Genomic DNA, 19,673 nt, shown 5'->3' with positions numbered 1-19,673 from the left:
TTCCATACCAAACACAGGCTTAATTTCATATTACAGATTAAACTTTTTTACTGTTATGACATGGACACACAAAGAAAAAACATAAATGAAATGAATAATAATTTCTAATAGGTTATAAATGTATTTAACAGACTGTAATAATTGGTTCAAGCTTGAAAACGTAAAATTTAGTAATGAGTTAGGAAGAAATTAGTTATCAAATACGTGTAGCCTAGGCCTGATGGCTTTGTGTAGCTTCCTTTATGTTCTTATGTTTTTATTCATTTAATATGATAATTCATGTCTGGAAAAGTTGCTGGCAATTATAGCAAAAGAAAAAGTCTATAGTAGTCCGCAAGAAGTGAAGGCAGTGGCGGTGAGGCGCAGGCAGGCAGGTGAGAGGAAGGCAGTGCGGTGTGTCGATTTCAATTTAAGAATTAATGGAATGATAGTTAAAATGTTTACGGTGTTGCATATTGGAGAGGAAAGTGTCCCTGCCTATGAAACTGTTCCCTTCCTAATGCAAAAGGAAATGAAAAGCTGAATATATTTGATATATTGAAGCAAAAGGTGAATGTCAAATATTCAGTTTCAATAAAATAAATTACTTTGACATCACCAAAACTGTCGATCTGTTAGCGGGAACTTCACGTTGAATCAACACAAAAGAACAATTAATATTCTTGGGTTATTGGGGACGCAGCCGTGTGGAAAGAAAGCATAATCTGTCACTGTCTGATGGTCATCAACGAATATATTGAATAGCCGAGTGTATCCATATGCACGTGTGTATGTATGCATGTGTGTGTGCGTTGGGCTGCCATCGCCACTTGACTTGCCGGCCTCACCACCACCACCACCACCACCACTAACACTGAATGGGTCACTTATGCTTGTAATCCTAATTTTTTCATAATTTTTAATGTTTTAATCGTAAATTACTAACAGTAGTTTTAAGCTAAGAACTTGGAAGAAGGTGGAGCTCTTACCGAAAGAAATTTGAAATTGTACATGTACTTTTTTTAACAATTAAACATTTATATATATAGCTATCATCATCATCACCTGCAGGACAAAGCCTCCCTCAACTTTCTCCACTTCTGTCTTTCACCTGACCACCCACCCAATCTCGCCACATCGATCTTTCTGGCACCTCTTTTCCAGCTAGCTCTGCCGTACATGTTCTCCTCTGACTGTTCTTTGCCGCTCACATCTCTAAACAGTCCATTCACCTCTGCTGCGGCCCTCCCAGTCCCCGCCTGCCCTGCACTTCCTTATGAAAAATAGAAAAGAATGGTAGCCGTCTTTCCTTTCATCCATTCATGTTCCCTTTCGTAGGTTTAGGAGGCGCTTTGTTTCAGTAAAGTAATCTTCATCTCATTATTTTCTATATTCTTAATTTTTGGCAACACGAGTCTTTGGGTAGATAAGTTACGTTAGACCTTATTCAACATATCTTCGCATTTCAGTACTTCCCTGCCTATCCTTATGACCGTCTATGCTCACTCGCAGGACACGAAAAAAATTACTGCAGGCTAGCGTCGCCCGAACAGGGACTTGAACCCTGGACCCTTAGGTTAAAAGCCTAATGCTCTACCGACTGAGCTATCCGGGCTCTGTTAAGTAAGGTAAGTATTAGTAGTAATAATAGGTAGTTTAGATAGGTAGTAGTTGTAGTAGTGGCAGTAGTTAATATAGGTAGTAGTAGTAGTAGTAGTAGTAGTAGTGGCATAGATAGATAGGGGGGTAGTAGTTGAGATATGCAACCTCTTTTTTTTCAAAATGCAATCTTTCTTTCTTTCAGGACCATCCATACTCTCCTTTCCTTCTTTACTTTTTCTTCAGATTTACTCATACTCTCATTATCATCTATATTTTCCTTAATCAAGCCTATACATACTCATTCTTATCCACATTTTCCTTTTCCGCACGGTGTATTTATGAAGTGTGGGACGTGAACAGCCCTCTAGAAAACATCCTGCGTCAGAAACACTCTAGCACAGATGGTATTTAAGATTAACACAACGAGCATGTATTCCTTTTAGTAAATATGATGTTCACTTAATGAGGATTATCACGGTATTATTTATTAGCATATGAATCGTACACGAGTTATATTACCTCTTACCTGACGCATTATCTTATTTATATATATTGTGTTTTTTTTTTCAGTTTAAATGATTCATCAGCTTATCACAATTAAATCAACATTGTGTGTGTGTGTATATATATATATATATATATATATATATATATATATATATATATATATATATATATATATATATATATATATATATATATATATATATATATATATATATATATATATATATATATATATATATATATATATATGTATATAAATTTTTTTTTTAAGTTCTCTCCGCGGCCAGGTGATAGATTGTTATATATTTTCTTTATTTTGTTTTATTTATTTAATTTTAATTTTATTTTTATTATTTATTTGTTTTATTGTATACTATTATAATACTTTTGTAAGCATATAATGTAGTTTATTAGCGAATTAAACTACTCTCTCTCTCTCTCTCTCTCTCTCTCTCTCTCTCTCTCTCTCTCTCTCTCTCTCTCTCTCTCTCTCTGGTGTTGCTGAAGGTTAAGTCGTCACCTTCGTTCCTCTTCAGTCCACATGTTGTTCCAAAGTCTACAGGATCATGCGGGTCTCTCCTTCACTCCCTCCCTCCGCTCCTGTCTTGTCTTCTCGAGCCGTCCTCATCCCTCAGATCTGCCTCACATCCCGGCGCAGCATTTGCCTTCATGGCCTGCGGCTCAGAACCCTCTTCCTCCCGAGGTTTCATGGCCAGACGCAAGTGTTGACAGGAAAGTGGGACTGTTTTAGCTGACCTGCTGACTGACTTTACGCTCTTGTGTGCTGCGGAAGTACATCCACACCCACACACACACACCCACACACACACACACACACACACACACACACCCTTCATTTTGCATTTACCTTCTGTAGTGTGCACTTGGTAATATTAATATAAAAAGCGCCTTCATCCTCGTAATTGCTTCCGCTTTCCTGCAGCGTTCGTTAAATTGTGTGGGTGTTGCATTCTGCGAGAGCGAGGAGTTTTAGCGTCACGGGTTCTCTGCTTATTTCACTAATAGGAGAGACAATGACATCGGTCTTCACGTATCTAGTTACCATAAATTTCTGCTGTTTTGTTGTTTCGCCCCACTCACGCTCCTGTGTCTGGATCTTCTGTCAGACGCAATAACTTTTGTAACTATTAAAGCGCCATGTGACCTCTTTGTTGCGGCGGTAAGTGTTCCAGCCAATAAGTCGGTGCGTCTTCAAAACGTTTTCCATTCAAATTTATCTACAATCTATATGCTCCATGCTGACCCTACAAATCTTACGCATCTTTTTTCCTGTCTGCTCTGCCTTCTTATAGAACGATGAGCAGTGTTCTACAGGCGTTTCTAAGCTGTCATTTTTTGTTTTGTGTGCCTGCATACGTCTTCCTCACGCCCACACCTATGGCAACGTGAATGTTTATGGACCCTATTCTTAAAAGTTTCCTCCCATCTCCGTAAGTTTCGACAGTGGGATATTGGGATTTTAGAAGCGTGTATTCCTGATTTTAATGATGGTTATATACCAATGAGAAAAGTTGCTTGAAAACCTGACTAAACATTCCAGTGGCGTCTTAAAATAGTCCACATGAAAGCCAAAAGCGTGTAGGAATACGAGCGAATGTCATATTAAAGACGAAGAAATCCTCCTTCAGCCTTAGAAAATCTGAGTAGTATTGAGGAAAGTCTTGCTGTTAATTATTTCATCCGAGTAGAAGTTCCTGTCATCCAATGCAACATTAATTTTCCCGCAACGTCTCTATCTGAGCACAGACAGCAGTGACGTAACCTGTCATCACTTGCACATACGTATCAAAAAAAAACTCCCTCCTAATTATAACAGGGTAATTGCAGCACTGTGTTGAGTTGAGCCAAGAAAATTAATGCGAACTGCCTGCCCTGTGTTGCCGGTGGGCTGTCAGTGTCCATGAGTGTTGCTAATAATTGAGGAAGAAAGACGAGAATTTTATGCTCAGTTAAAATACGGGAAAACAAAGCAGCAAAAGAATAAGGGAAGCAGCAAACACACATCTTAACTCCATTGAATCACACACATAGAAAAATTATATTGAAATGCCTTGAAGCGTAAAACGATTGTCATTATCCATCAGCACAAGAAACAATAAAAACTTTACCTGGCATCGCGAATTCCTGAATAATCAGAAACGGGTAAGCCGCCCTACAGACTCATATTACCTTTCACTTACACCTTCACTGATAGGAGGACACAATAGGCCTCCTGACATCTTAGTGAACTGCACAATTACTGATCATGTGGAGGCAACTTGTGTGTCCTAACTGTGTTCTTATTATCTCGGAAAATAAGTGAAAAATACGTAACTGGGAGACTCCTGATAAGTGAAGTAAAGGAGTGGCCACGCTGCATGTTCACGTGTGAGGGAGCATTAGGGAGATGAAGCAAAAAAAAAAAAAGAAAAAAAATAGGAACCCATTAAAAGCAATTCAGTAGCTTTCAGAAAATGAGAATCGTTGGTAATGGTCGAGTATATCTAATGCGTGTGTGTGTGTGTGTGTGTGTGTGTGTGTGTGTGTGTGTGTGTGTGTGTGTGTGTGTGTAGATGATTGTTACGTGTTTAAATATTTCATTACTTCATTTCTTCTCTCTGCATGGCCACCACAACAAGGATCATTACGACGCTGGAATTCAGACACCTTAAAACATTTGAAAACAATTACGAAACCTCCACACGAGTCTAAGTACACGCACGAGATGGACCAGAAAGCGTCACCCTCTAGGCTCACCTATTGAAATAACTTTGACGAGTTGAGAGTGGGTGCGGCGGGGGACTCATACGCCTATTTGGGGGACGCCTCTGTTGTGCTGGATACATAATTCACCTTCTATAGCTCATCTAAACAGGGAACACATTAAGCCTTTTCGCCTCATTAGCTCCCCTTCTGCAACTTCCTGTTTTCAATATCTTGTTAATTCACTGTAATATTCCTCCTCTATCTTATGTTGTATTAATGTTTTCACTGCTACTGTTTCTCTACGCGTGTCTTGTTGAATTCTCTTCAAAACACGTAGAGTATGTCAATGTTGCTATCCTCTGTTCCCTTTCCCTCGCGCAAAGAAATCCATTGTGGTTTTCCAGGACGTGAGAGAGAGAGAGAGAGAGAGAGAGAGAGAGAGAGAGAGAGAGAGAGAGAGAGAGAGAGAGAGAGAGAGAGAGAGAGAGAGAGAGAGAGAGAGAGCTAATCTTCTTGTTTTTCAATGGACTCACTGTCAGGCTGAAGGGCAGTGTATGTTATATTTCCCTACATGTGAACTCTTCCAGCAAGGTGATATCTGTACTTGGAGCTAAATTGGCATCGCTGAGAAATATTCATTACATGTTCTTTTTTTTTTTTTTCAGGAATTTAACATGCCCCTTTTCCTTGCGTTTGAGCCTTTTCCAGTGAGTTCTTCGATAAAAAAAAAGTTTATCTTGCTTAACAGCCATCAGAAGTCTGGATGACCATGTATATACCGTGAGACACGACACGACACTTTCTTCTTTCACTTGTTCTAAATAAAAATATCATCGGTGGTCAGAAAATTCATTGCTACTATGATTCTTTATCGTATCGCATTAGTTTTTGTACTATCGTATACAGTAAGTATATTAATATCACGAAAACCCTTTTTAATTTCATAGAAAATTATTGATCACTTAATCGTGGATAAAGATTCTAGATAAATGTAAGCCAATGGAATATGTATTAACCTAAATACTAAGAGGTAATCAAACATTGTTAATAATAACAATTACAACTGTAAGAGAATTATTTCAGTGGTGTGGATGTACGTGTGGGGATTGCCGGCCTGGTATATAGATAGACCATGCATCATGTTTCGACACGTTTACATTTCAACATGTACATAATTTTTAATAAAGAAAGTAAGAAAAGAAAAGGAAACATTTTCTGTCCTAAAGATTCGTCAGCACGGCTTGCCACCCTCCATTCTAACAAATCCACCAGACCTCCAGCTGAGTTCCTTGCTTCATTATTGTTTGCAGTCACAGTTGATGAAAGCTCCAGGATTTTATTTGCAAAGACTTACTTTTTGAAACATTTTTATGGTGATGTATAATTTCGCAGCTGAGTCATTATGGTGTTTTATGTTCCTTTCTCCCTGTGTGTTTCATGCGTGCTGGTGAGTATATCATCTCCTCAGAGTATAAATGTCACAAGATATAATTAACAGTGCACTGGTGGTGTTGTTCCTCTGAAGAGAGTTCTAATCTTTTGGTAGTGATCGAATCTCTTTGGTGTGCTCGAATCTTCTGGTGTGTTCGATTTTTTTCTTAGTGTTCGGATCTTTTTGGTGTTCGAGTTTTTTTTTGATGGAGTGTTTGAATCTTTTTGGTATGTTCGAATCTTTTGGCGTGTTCGAATCTTTCTGGTGTTCATATCTTTTTGGTGGAGTATTCGAATCTTCTTGGTGGAGTATTCGCATCTTTTTTGGGGGAGTATTCGAATTTTTTTTAGTGGAGTGTTCAGAATTTTTTGGTGGACCGTTCGATTCTTTTTGTCGAAATGTTTTAATCTTTTTGGCCTTTTCGAATCTTATTGGTGGAGTGTTGGAATCTGTGACCTGATAGGAACATAACTCTAAAGCATAACTTTGCTGGGTCACTTTCTATCGGACTTTCAGCAAAATATACGTCAATAAGCTTTATATTTTCTTTTTTTTACCGGGAACGCTAATGAGATTAATTATGCAATAACAATTTTTTTTTTTCACTTTCATTTCCTTTGACTTGTTATAGAGAAGGCAGACTCAGCAGCTTGAATGAAACGTTGTCTGGTTTTCATATATACTGAGACTGCATCTCTCTCTCTCTCTCTCTCTCTCTGGGATTAAGTAAAAGCTGATGAACGGATCATCTCGGTATTAATTGTTTGGGTTAAATGACCACCTGACCGCCATCCGATCCGGTGTACTGCCGTCACCAGGCTAACAGCACTCCCCGACCACCGCTGCCACACCGGCCCACACTGCTGACTTTGAGTTAAATACCTCGTATTCTCTCACGTTTCTGTTATTGGCACCATCTCGTATGTGTCGCAATATACAGTGTGTGCGTGTGTGTGTGCGTGTGTGTGTGTGTGATCAAAGATATTCTTGGACATAAAAAAGTTATATGCTAACATCACATTAGAGACAGCTAACTTTCATGTATTCGACTTCACACGTAACCATGCTGCCGGAAGATATGCAGCGCGGCGGCTAACAAGAGGCAGCAGCGGAACAAAGCCAATAGCTAATCGGGCTAAGAGCAGAGCTAGACAAAGGCTGAGAGGGCCCTTGGCCTACAAAGGGATAATTATAATAAGAACACACACACAGCCGAGGCAAGAGAACAGGCGCCAGCGAGTCTGGGAAAGGAAGCATCGGTCCGTTCCTGGAAAATTAACTTACCTGCCTACGGTTCTTAATAATTCATTTAATTACATTCATACACTTTTATCAATATGCCTTCATGTATGCATATGACAGAAAAGTTAATCTCGCGTGTGTTTTATCAGTACACATTAAAAATATTACATGTATTAAACAAAACCATGAAATAATTCCCCGGTTCGCAGCAGACATTGTACTCTGCTGAAGGGGCCCTGGACGAAGAAAGGCGGCGAGCGGCAAGCTGAGGGTGTCTGAGGAAATAACTTCCTCGGGGAGATTTATTGAAAGCAGTAAAAGTCGTTCATTTCCACACGAGGCGGCTAAATGTTATCGAAAGGCGATTTGCTATGATGTGACTGTAGAGAACCCGATAATGGCGATCGGTAGTGGCGAGGAGAGAGAGAGAGAGAGAGAGAGAGAGAGAGAGAGAGAGAGAGAGAGAGAGAGAGAGAGAGAGAGAGAGAGAGAGAGAGAGAGAGAGAGAAAGGAAAACATGGATGCATATAAGGCAGACATGTACTCAAGGCAAACATCTACGAGCGTATCAGCTGAACAACAGAAGCCTGAAGACTGGAGGAAAGATGGCGAAGGGAAAAAAGGAAGCGGAAGGAGGGAGCATGCTCTTGTAAGAACGGAGCACACGTTTGAAGGGCGCAGTAAATATAGTAGGAAAGATATCCTAGAGAGAGAGAGAGAGAGAGAGAGAGAGAGAGAACGTTGAAGATATTTTCCACTAAATAACAGTTAATACCGATTCCAAACTTTGCAATATATGACACAGTTTCTACATGTAGTCCAGGGGCGAGGCTTCATGATCCAGGCCCGGCCAGTGTCGTTCGAAACACCCGCCTCTGAAGCACGAACACGTCACATCTTGGAACAGACCCATCAGGAATCCAGATCCTCCAAAGGCTTCCCTCAGAGGAGTCTTTGATGTCGCGTATTGATTCAGTCAGGATCAGCTTTGTGTTATGAGGCACGGAGCACGCGTGGGACAAGTCGCCACTCCACTCTATTACTTTTTATTCCTGGCAGCAATCGGTGACCTGGAAAAGGACACGTTGCTGTCCTTTGTGCAGTGCGGCGCAACGCTATAATCTCTCTATTTTAAGATTTCAGAAAATTCCATAAAATTTCCTGGAGGACAGACAACTTGCATATAGAATTAGGTTTGTCAAAATAAACCTTTTAAACATCAACGTAATAGTGTTTTAGACCACCGCGAGATTAATAGCAGTTTTCCTGGTTGGTTAGCGTTTGCAGAGGAACGCAACAATGCAGATTTGTTTGAACTTTGTCACTTACGCAAATTCGCAAACGAAATCACATTTCCGCAAGTGCGTAATTTGCAGTTTGCTGAAGTGAATATGGTACCGGGCAGCTCCGCTTATCAGCGCTCGGTTTCCTAACTCGCCGAGGTTCATCCGCTTTGCCTTCAGGTCTGGATGAACAGACTCTAGTAGTAGTGCTGCCAGCAGCTGTACTACTTGTGGGGTTGTTGCTGTTGTTGAAGGCAATATCGTTGTTGATGAAGTTATAACTGTTGTAGTTGTTACTATTGCTTGCGCTGCGGCTGTCCTTGTCTTCAAAATCATAACTGTATCAAGGGAACGATTAAAGATGTTAATCTATATATTCGTGTGCGTGTGTGCGTAGTACGTGCAAAAGTGCGTGTATTTATCCATGGCCACTTTAGTAGATATTGTGTGTATGTAGGACTTATCATTAATTGGTAATATATGCAAAGTGATAACAGATCACGCTACACACACACACACACACACACACACACACACACACACACACACACTCACACAGACCTTTAAGAACAATACATGTCAGCATCAATATTCTTCGAGTAATATTACGAGTCTACGACAGAGCTTTACCCTCCCTCTTCTATTTTATCCTCATTCTCTTCCCTCTGTCCCTCTCTCCCTTTACCCGTCCCTCCGTCCCTCCATTCCCTCATCCCTCCGCCCCCCTCTCTCGTCCTCCTCCTCCGCCATGAATCTTTCCAAGGATCAGGATGCCGCCTTCAGAAATAAACGGCTGCGATCCCTTGCCACTTGTGCACTTTTTATTGTATTTTTTTATTGTCTTTAGGCGGGAAAGTTGTGTTGGTGTAGATGTGAAAGGTGGTGGAGGGGAAGCGAGAGGCGGGTGAGGCATGGATGGGGAAGTACTTGCCTCTTGTGCTCCCTCATTGCCATGCCAGCCACACACCACTCCTTGGTTCAGTTGTTGTGATAGTGTGTGGTGTGAGTTCGATTGTGTGTTTGGTTTTAGGTTAGGTTAGGTTTTTTTTTTTTTGTTTTCCTTTCGTGTGGTTTTAAGAAATAATTTTAATGATATTGCTCTTGGGTCTGCAACATCTCTCTCTCTCTCTCTCTCTCTCTCTCTCTCTCTCTCTCTCTCTCTCTCTCTCTCTCTCTCTCTCTCTCTCTCTCTCGTCTTGATAAATATGCGAGATGCAATGATTCTGTCTGAAATGAGAGGAGCATTTTTTTTTTTTTTCAGGATTTAGCTGATAAATTAATGTGAGCGTGTGAGTGTGGGAGCAGAATTATGATAATGCAAAGAAAATGAACGACAGGTTTATAAGATTCGATTGGATGATTAAGCAAAGTGGTGGAAAATTTTTGGTAATTGAAATGAGAGAGAGAGAGAGAGAGAGAGAGAGAGAGAGAGAGAGAGAGAGAGAGAGAGAGAGAGAGAGAGAGAGAGAGAGAGAGAGAGAGAGAGAGAGAGAGAGAGAGAGAGAGAGAGAATGTTGTTGTTGATGTTGTTGGTGTGTGTGTGTGTGTGTGTGTGTGTGTGTGTGTGTGTGTGTGTGTGTGTGTGTGTGTGTGTGTGTGTGTGTGTGTGTGTGTGTGTGTGCGCGCGCGCGCGGGCAGAAGCAGTGCAGATAGATGGGTAGGTCAATAACAGCTCTCTCCATAAAGGTTGTGATAAATAAGTGAAATGAAATGCGAGGGGAACTGAAGGTCTTGTGATGAAATTCTGATGCTGTGCTGATGATAGGTTTGTGCGGCGGGAGCATGACAGACAGGGGAGTGAATTTCAGGGCCGCATTCCCCAAACGTTTCTGTGCCTTACCTTTGTTGCTTATTTTTAAACAGACTGTATTGCAAGTTGTTTGGATTTTCAAGGATGCTTTCATAATTTTTGTGGTTGTTTAATAAGGATTCTGCAATGTCAATCAAAAATTACTAATGGGATCCTGACTAGTCATCAATGAGCATATTATGTTGCCTTTGTAAAAGTCCAAAGCGTTTCAAAATGCAGGCTTTCGGGACTAGCGAGAACAATAATGAAGTCAGAAATGAATGTGCAGATTGTTAGAATTAATATGATAATTAAACGATAAGAAAAGGATACTGGTGTGAGTGGTTCAGAGTACATATTGCTGGTACTATTATGACATTGGACAATAAAAGTGTTGTAGTGTTAAACTTCACATGGATGCTTACACGTCTAAGGCTTGGTCTGACTGTGGTTAACTGGTTACTAAGCCCTGTTTTTTTGTCGTGGTACTAGGTTTTTCTCATATGTCAGAACAGATGACGGAGATGCTTATCTAAACACTGACGTTAGTACACATGCTGTCACTTCTTTGTTTCTAGTCTTTTGAACTGTCTCTTTTAAAATGGAGGGATTTTGCAATATGACAGATCAAAGGCAACTGTGTGAGAAAAGAACGGATGGTTCCTTCTGATCATCGATATGAAGATTTTTGTCCCTAGTTCAGTCAGCAGATCGAATTCTGGGAAAATGCTCCTGACACACAACATGAGCATTATATTTCACGAGCTGAATGTTAACACCTGAAGGATCTACCGTGATTCTGAAAAAAAAAAGTTAATGCTCAAAATTAATCTTTAAAAAGACTTTATATGTACAACTGAAAGATTATAAAGTTTTGATTTACATAAATTCTAGTTGAATCAAAATTAATACAACAGAAAGACATTACCTATATGAAACTGCGCTTTAATATGGATTTATTTCACCTTCATTACAAAAGCTGTTAATCTCAGTGTTTATGAGTGTCCGTCGCAGGTAACGCGGTAAGGGTGTGCGTCCCCACACACCTGACCATCTCACTTCAATTACTCCGCCGCCCCATCGTGAAGGCGAGATAATTCTGGCCTTCGGTAATCTGTACGAGGCAAATTAGAAGCCAAGAGATAATTGCCGTTCATTCCAGAGCTCGATAAATTGCGATTCCTGTATGGCAAGATTAACCTGAAAGCGCTATAGCCTTGTTTTCTCCGTAAACAAGAACTGGTCATAAGAGGAACCTGCGTGTCGGGTTGAATGAGAGCAGCTCCTGTGAATGGTTCGCCTTTTACGTGTGCTTCCGTATCCATTTCCCTCTAGCAGCACCAGCCGTGGAAGTATGTCACACCAGATTGAAAATAACATAGATTATAGTCTATGTTATTTTCAAGTAGTAGAAAAATATATATTGATTTAGAAAGTTTATATCAATCAATAATATGTTTTTACTTTCTAAACTATGTTATAATAGCACATCTATAATTACAAATGTTCTTTATTAACGTAGTTTAGAAATAAAATGATATTATTGATTGATATAAACTTTCTATATCAAAACACATTTTTCTACTACTTTTAATCATTTACAGTTCTATAGTTTAGATATTTTAAAACTCAATTTATTTTTTTCTTTTCCAAGTCCGGACCTTAAAAAGTGAAAAAATTTTCAATCTTATTTACTTATGTTTTCTCTCTGGTAATAGAGATACCCCTTACTTAATGAAGGCACATTGTGTGTATGTTGAATATTATTTACTGTTTATAGGAGCGGTCTGTAGATAATCACATTTCACTGTTGAAAAATAGAACAAGATGTTTATTTATGATTGGTTTTGGACTGAGATGTTAAGAATACATAGGTTGAGTTATTGCCCTGTTCAGCTAGGCGACGGTCAAACACCATGATAGTCTTCCTCCTGTAAGCCACATGAACTCGGCCGAGTGTGTACAGCCAGTGCTGGTAGTGTTCTGTCATCCTGACTTTCTATTATTGTTCGTGTCTTACAGCGTTTTCGCAATGGTAGTGTTCTGTTTCATATTTCGAAAATACTTCAAGCTTTGATAACCACAATGTTTAAATTTATTACAAGAATAAGATTAAAATAAATAAATGGATCACTGATGCGCCACAGATATGTAATATTACACTTCACCATTACATGAGATACATTGGAGAATTGGCCATGCATAGTTTATAACGACTCAAATAATATAGTGTTTCTGATAAATGATGAAATTTACCATCATATAAAATTATAAACTTCAGCGATGCAATCATCAATCTCTTTAGCAATCTAGCAAATTTTTGAAAGAAAAAAAATCTTTATAAGCTTGAGTCTTGTAATTATCATTGTGGCTGAAGTATTTTTATAATGCGATAAATTACTGTGCTTTAGCTTGTTTTAGTTCTTGGTTTTCGAATTTGCTTAAGCTCATTCAGTTTGTTCGGTTCACACCCGATGAGTGGGCTACGTACAGGTCCCGAGTCTCTTACTGGCAGCTTCAGGATCCAAGAGACAAAGAGATGAGAACTGATAGTAAGTGTCAGAGTATCTTCGCTCCTCTTAGAATTGATTAACGATAATCAAACACTGTTTGAGGTCAGATGAAATAGTATCTCTTTTGATAGTAATAAAAATTGCAAGCATAAGAAACGTCACTCTTCATGAATGTTCACGAATGGAAGCGAAACAAAGCTAATAGAGAAGGTTAACTCTCTCCTCAGCTGTGTCAGGATACCATTTGTCATTAATGGTTTGTCTTCGTAATGGGACATGTGATCGCCGCTAGCAAGAGTAATGAATGTAAAGCAACTTGTAGAAATGATGACTTGGGACGAATTCAGAAATTTCTTACAATGGAATAGTTGTAACCCATGAAAATGGATTCGTGTCATTAGTGGAAAGATAGAATTATAGAAACGAAATCAAATGGACCAACAACTAATACTTGTTAATGTATAATGTATGGTCTGCTTTGTATTTTAGTAATTCCATACGACTTCTGAGCTCTGTAAAACTTCTGATTGGGGCAAAGGGAAACTTAGTATTGTTCAGTGCCTCATAACTCAATTCCTCCATCTATCAACTCGACACAACCTTCCAGACAACTATTCCCTCTTCTGTAATGACACTCAACTGTCCCCCTCTTCTACACTGAACATTCTCGGTCTGTCCTTTTCTTATAATCTAAACTGGAAACTTCACATCTCATCTCTAGCTAAAACAGCTTCTATGAAGTTAGGTGTTCTGAGTCGTCTCCGCCAATATTTTACATGTAGCGAATATATTACGTTACCTGGTGCTCCTTGTAAAGGTTTACTGATATCTATGCTTAGCAAAATCCTAATGACATCTGATTTTAGCGAAGCTGCCACTAGACGACGAAAACACCTCAATCATCGTCATTTCGCAGTGTATTACAGCTTCAGCATGTACAGTATTTATCGCACAGTATATGTAGATTCCTTACCTAAATGCATACAAAAATGCATTGCCTCGTCGATCATAAAATAAAGTTTGCGTGTTGAGGTGACGGGCTGTCAGTCCAGGCGGTGTTGGCCGGCCCAGCAACACTTATTTGGAGTCCACTTCACTTTGTGTCGATCAGCGCGGGACACTTGGCCACACACCCGCCACTGGCCGCCCTTTTACAGATACGGGGACTCTCACAATGGAATTTCTTCATGCGGGTCGGAGACGGGTCAGGAGGCCGTTGTCGAGGCACTCAGCTAATGGTCGGGGTTCATCTGGTGATGGGTGGCGACCGACCGTCTGCCCTGCCCTGCCCTGCCGCTCCACCTCCCGCCCCTCACATTATCCCTTTCACTCTCCTCACTCCCATCGCCATCGTTTCCTCGTCCTGTCATGTGATTTTTTTTTTTTTTTTCAATATTGACCACGAAAAATAAAATTTCGTCTCTCCATCAAATTCGTGAACTTGGTTTTTAGAAGTATTCCTTATTATAGTGCGTCTGATGTCCCCTTCACTTTTTTTTTTTTTCTTTTTACTGGGGAGAGCCGGGGCGTAAAAGAAGAGACTAATTTAACGACTTATCTCTTCATTTTGGTGCTAGACACAAAAGACCAGAAAAGTTCAGTGGCGGTGTCGTCTCTTCCGACAATTAGTTGTGGAGAGCATTGGTCGGCAGCGCGGTGCGGAAGAACCAAATGAACTGAAGAGAGACGCGTGGCGGAAGAGCGAGACCGCGTAGAGGAAAAAAATCTTTTAACACACGGACCGAACCGCCTGCATCCAGAACACAGCCCATTACGGCCTCCCATTGCCTGCCATTTTTCGACTTTGTGTCTTAATGGGCTTAAAATTGATTTTGAAATAAACAATGTTATTATTACTTTTTAGATGAATTGGATGCCTGGTCAATTTGCGAAAAATAGTGAAGAATAATTTCGAATTCTAAAGATTTCATCAGCAGTGTTTTTTTTTTTTTTTTTTTTTTTTGGTGATGATGTTGATCGATTATTTGAAGTTATCAATTTTTCCCGTTATTAATTGGAGTGTGGAAGTCACAGGGTACGCCGGCCGAGCAGAGCAGTGCTGGGTACACGAGGCAGAGGAGAGCCTGGTGTGCGTATGTTGCGTTTGATTTGCCTCGTCGTACTTTTATACCGTTTATCTATTTATTTATGATTTGCTATCTTTCTTGCAGATTTACGAATTCACATTTCTTGCCGTAAGTATGACATGAACTTCTATAAGAGGCGAATGAAAAAACATCTTGAACAAAAAAGTGTTTCGTATGATACAGTACATGCGTATATTCTAATATTACAATCCCATCACCATGAGTGAGGCTCGCTTCAAGCCATCCTAGCAGCAGCACCAGCAACAGCAGCAGCAGCAGTAGCGGTCTGTACTTTGTCTGCAGTGTAATTCCCTCCAGCCTTTGAGTTGTAATTCCGAAATCCTCTCATAATTAAACTCGAGGTGGAGAGCGATGAATGGAAAGTGAGGCGGGCATCCCCCGGAAATCTCATTTACATGAAAATTACACCGGACCGTGGCTGAAGACCTTTCAAAGTTTGGCCAGGACAATTTTTGTTGGGAAGGAAGACGGGAGTAATGGGAGGAGACGCCAGCCAGAGCCCGCGCCTGAGGGTAGAGGCCAGAACGAGGAAAGGTGCTTCGCGGGCCATTCCCGAGATGGCGTCTCTTTTTGGCAAAAATCATATTCTAAAACCCGAGTGCAGCTCAGAAACGGAGGCTCTGAGGTGCCGGAGTGATCCACGACCTAAACAAAACATCATGAAAAATATACCAGGTTGTTTACGAAGTGCAAGGAGGAGGAGCTTTAATAAACGGGACGAAGAATGAGTTCCTAACCTTCTTCAGATGAACCAAAACATCATTAAAGAACTCAAGAAAAAAAAGGAGTCCACAAAGCAACATGGATAATACACCTCACATACAAGGGAGTCCCAAAAATACAGATAGACGAATTAAAAGACATACGGGGTTAAGAGAGTTTGACAGAGGGGATGAAACAAGAGTGATGGATGAGGATGAAAGGAGAGATCCTTTAGTTTCCCGAGAAGCAAGTGAGGAAAAAAAAGCAGACAAGAAAGGCGTCGACAATAGCGAGTGACGGTGGAAATCTTCTGGTAATCAAGGAGGAGCAGGAGGAGGAGGAGGGAGAAGCAGGGGAAGAGGAGTGAAGAACAGGAAGCGTAGCCCAAGAAATAAGTAAAGAGGAAGAAATGATGAGGGGAGACTGTTATTGTATTAATGTGTCTGTCAGAAACTTCTAATGAGTATTTTTGTTTTTGTTTTTTTCTATCGCCTGGTGCCATCAGAGAGAGAGAGAGAGAGAGAGAGAGAGAGAGAGAGAGAGAGAGAGAGAGAGAGAGAGAGAAATAATCATATCTCATGGAAGATGATCGTAATGAAAGACTGATGTATAAATTATAGATAGAGGAGAAAACAACTCAAGGATAAATATATAAAGATTAAAAAGAATAGCCAATAATTAATAAAAAAAAAAACAAGTATAAACTAATCGAAATGAACGTAAATGAACAAAATACATAACTTTGCAAGACAACAAATAGATGAAACTAGAAATACTTGAACAATAACACAATTAACACACACCTACACATGCAAAGGAAAAAAAAAAACAACAAAAAGAAATCACTGACAAACACCTCTCTCCCTCTCCCTCTCTCTCTCTCTCTCTCTCTCTCTCTCTTAGTCCCCAGAAGACTGAACAATTTCATCATCACACACAACATTCACTCTCCCCTCCTCGTCATCGTGCTAGTCCTCCTTCTCCTCCTCCTCCTCCTCCTCCTCCTCCTCCTCCTCCTCCTCCTCCTCCTCGTCCTTGTCCTTCCTCTCCCCTACTCGTCCCTCAGCCAGAACAGCACAAGCCACTCAGCGACTGCAAGGGAGGGAGAGGCGTTGCATTACCTTTATATCGTCCTATTTATCTATTTATTTCAATCCCAGTACGCTGACGGACCCGACCCCAAAGCTCCGCCTACTGACAAAGCCCAGAGGTAAAGTGGGGGCGTCCCATGGGGCTGAGGAAGTGTATAGGTGTGTATGGGGGAATTTCCCGCTGCATTTTCACCTGTGTGTGTGTGTGTGTGTGTGTGTGTGTGTGTGTGTGTGTGTGTGTGTGCTTCGTTTATTTGTCCCCTGCCATTTTTTCTTTTTTGTTTTTTTGGTTTTTCATTTGCATGGAGAAGTTATTATTTTTTCTATTAAAATGAAAGAGGAAGTCCGTCGCTCTCTCTCTCTCTCTCTCTCTCTCTCTCTCTCTCTCTCTCTCTCTCTCTCTCTTCTCTCTCTCTCTCTCTCTCTCTCTCTCTCTCTCTCTCTCTCTCTCTCTCTCTCTCTCTCTCTCTCTCTCTCTCTCTCTCTCTCTTACCCTTTCTATCCCCTTTATATTCTTTCTTTCCTTTTCCTTTCTTCCGTCAGTTCCCTCTCCTTCCTCCGCCGCGTGTGTGTCTGGAATCCGGAACGCAGTGCTGTGAATCTGAAGAGCTACGAGGAAGGGAACGGAAGAAAAAAAAAATCCGATGCTAGTATTGACGGGCTATCACGAGAGAGAGAGAGAGAGAGAGAGAGAGAGAGAGAGAGAGAGAGAGAGAGAGAGAGAGAGAGAGAGAGAATGGTAAATATTTTGAAAACGGAATGGTATTTTAGATATATAAATATGGCAGTTTTTCGTAATAGTTAATGTGCGCGTGGTTTTCTCCTTGGTTTTGTATAGTGTAGTACTTTTTATAGGAAATCCCTCCATATATATATATTTTTTTTTCTATCATCGTGTTAACACTCGAGGGGGATAAAAAATATATGGTGAGCGGCTTTGGGTGAATATTTCCATTGAGTATTGTAGTATTGGTGTTAATGATTATTATAATACTAATACTAACAATACAATAATGACAATAATAATAATAACAATAATAATAATAATAATAATGATAATAGTAATAACAATAAGAGGAAGAAGAAAATTAATAATAGTAATAATAATAATAATAAGAAGAAAATTAATCTTGAAACATATGTACTTCCTAAGACAGCAATACACTTACTATATAGGTAATAAAAAAAAAAACAATAAATCAATCAATAAACAATCATTTAAGGAATTAGAACAATGATGTGGGCATATTTCATACAGGAACTGCCACATGTAGGCCCGATGGATTCTTCCAGCTTACCTATTTTCTTATGCTCTTATGAATACCAATCAATTATAATAACAAAATAAAAAATAATAATAATACTGTCTCTGATATCAGTACAAGGCTCACAACAGTAACGCCCACAACAGGGGAGCAGGATTTTGCTTCATCCCAGCCCAGTGTTCCCAGCTCCCCAGGTGAGGCATTCAGCCAAACTCTCTAAAATATTTTCTCATCCTATGAATCTCAATACGACGCCTCCCCCTCGGGCTTCTTCAATTGGCCTCGCCCTCGCCGGCCTCCCCGCCCCTGTCTCCCAACCCTCTCTTCCTTTCCCTTCCTCGCACAAAACATCACACTGCCCTGCCCCTCTTTTCAATTTTCCCTACAGTCTCGTGTATAATTTATCACCCTAGCTTATTAATTCCACGTCCATCTCAATTTCTATCCCGTTCTTTCAGTTTGTGATTTCTTTTCCTAATTTTTACGTGACTCTTGGATATCATTCGTATCGATTTGTGTTTAATTTCTCTTATTATCATTCATTCGGTTATCTCCGGGAACCTTTGATGTGGCAGGTGGGAAGGCTCGCTGGCCAAGACGTGACCCTCGCAGCCTGACGCGGACCAGCCCTCCCTCGGCCGTAGCAATCAAGTGTCAGGATAAGGCAATTTCCCCGGGATTAAGAGGGTCCACACCAACACATGCTCCGTCATCGTCACTCACGCACGTCGCCGCCGCCGTCACGCACAGCTGCCGCGCCCGGCCGCCCGTGGGGACCAGCACAGGGAGGGGAGACGCGGGGGTAATTAGATACAGCGACTTTGACATGATGGGTCGCAGGGAGCAATGGTGCGTTATGATGTCTGGCCGTGGTGGGCTGTGTGTCCAGGGAGGCGCGGGGCGAGGGTGGCTCCGCGAGGGTTGGTTGCAGGGTCTGTGTGTGTGTGTGTGTGTGTGTGTGTGTGTGTGTGTGTGTGTGGGTGGGTGTGTGTAGGGGAGGAACAAGAACAGAACGCAGGGAATTTTTAGGTTTGGGGTGGGGTGACTGATGGGGAGGAACGAGTGTGTGTATGTGTACGTAAGCACCAATATATCTGTGAGAAAGGAAACACAATTAAAACAACTGAAAACATTACATGGTGATACAATGACGAGTGATGGACAACAAAAAAGATAGTTCTACGAGGGAATGGATAAAACAGGAGCGTGGATGGATGTATAAGTGCATAAAGGAGAGAGATCAGGGCAGAAATGCGTGAAGATTGGGGAAATATTAGGGAGATGAAAAGGATGAGGGATGAATAGTTGCTAGGACAGTTTTACGAGGGGTGGAATGAATGTGTATGGGTGTGTGGAGTCTGTGTGGAGTGTGTAGGGGACGGAACTGGAATGATGCAAGTGGAGCCATTAGTAACGGATGGGGTAATGAATTAGCAGTAGCGAGCGTGCTTCTG

At 40.7% G+C, this 19,673-nt stretch overlaps 1 protein-coding gene and 1 non-coding gene across 2 annotated transcripts in view; both read right to left on the bottom strand.

Moving 5' to 3' along the window:
- Positions 1-19,673, bottom strand: part of LOC135111287 (uncharacterized) — a 262,066-nt gene that overhangs the window by 147,941 nt on the left and 94,452 nt on the right. The window lies entirely within an intron of this gene.
- Trnak-uuu (transfer RNA lysine (anticodon UUU)) lies at positions 1,522-1,594 on the bottom strand. The gene has a single exon. It is a non-coding gene; the product is annotated as a tRNA-Lys (tRNA).

Source organism: Scylla paramamosain, chromosome 21 (genome assembly GCF_035594125.1).
Source record: "Scylla paramamosain isolate STU-SP2022 chromosome 21, ASM3559412v1, whole genome shotgun sequence".
Taxonomy (NCBI): Eukaryota; Metazoa; Arthropoda; class Malacostraca; order Decapoda; family Portunidae; genus Scylla; species Scylla paramamosain.
The sequence above is the reverse complement of the archived record's forward strand: the minus strand, read 5'-3'. Positions and strand labels throughout refer to the sequence as shown.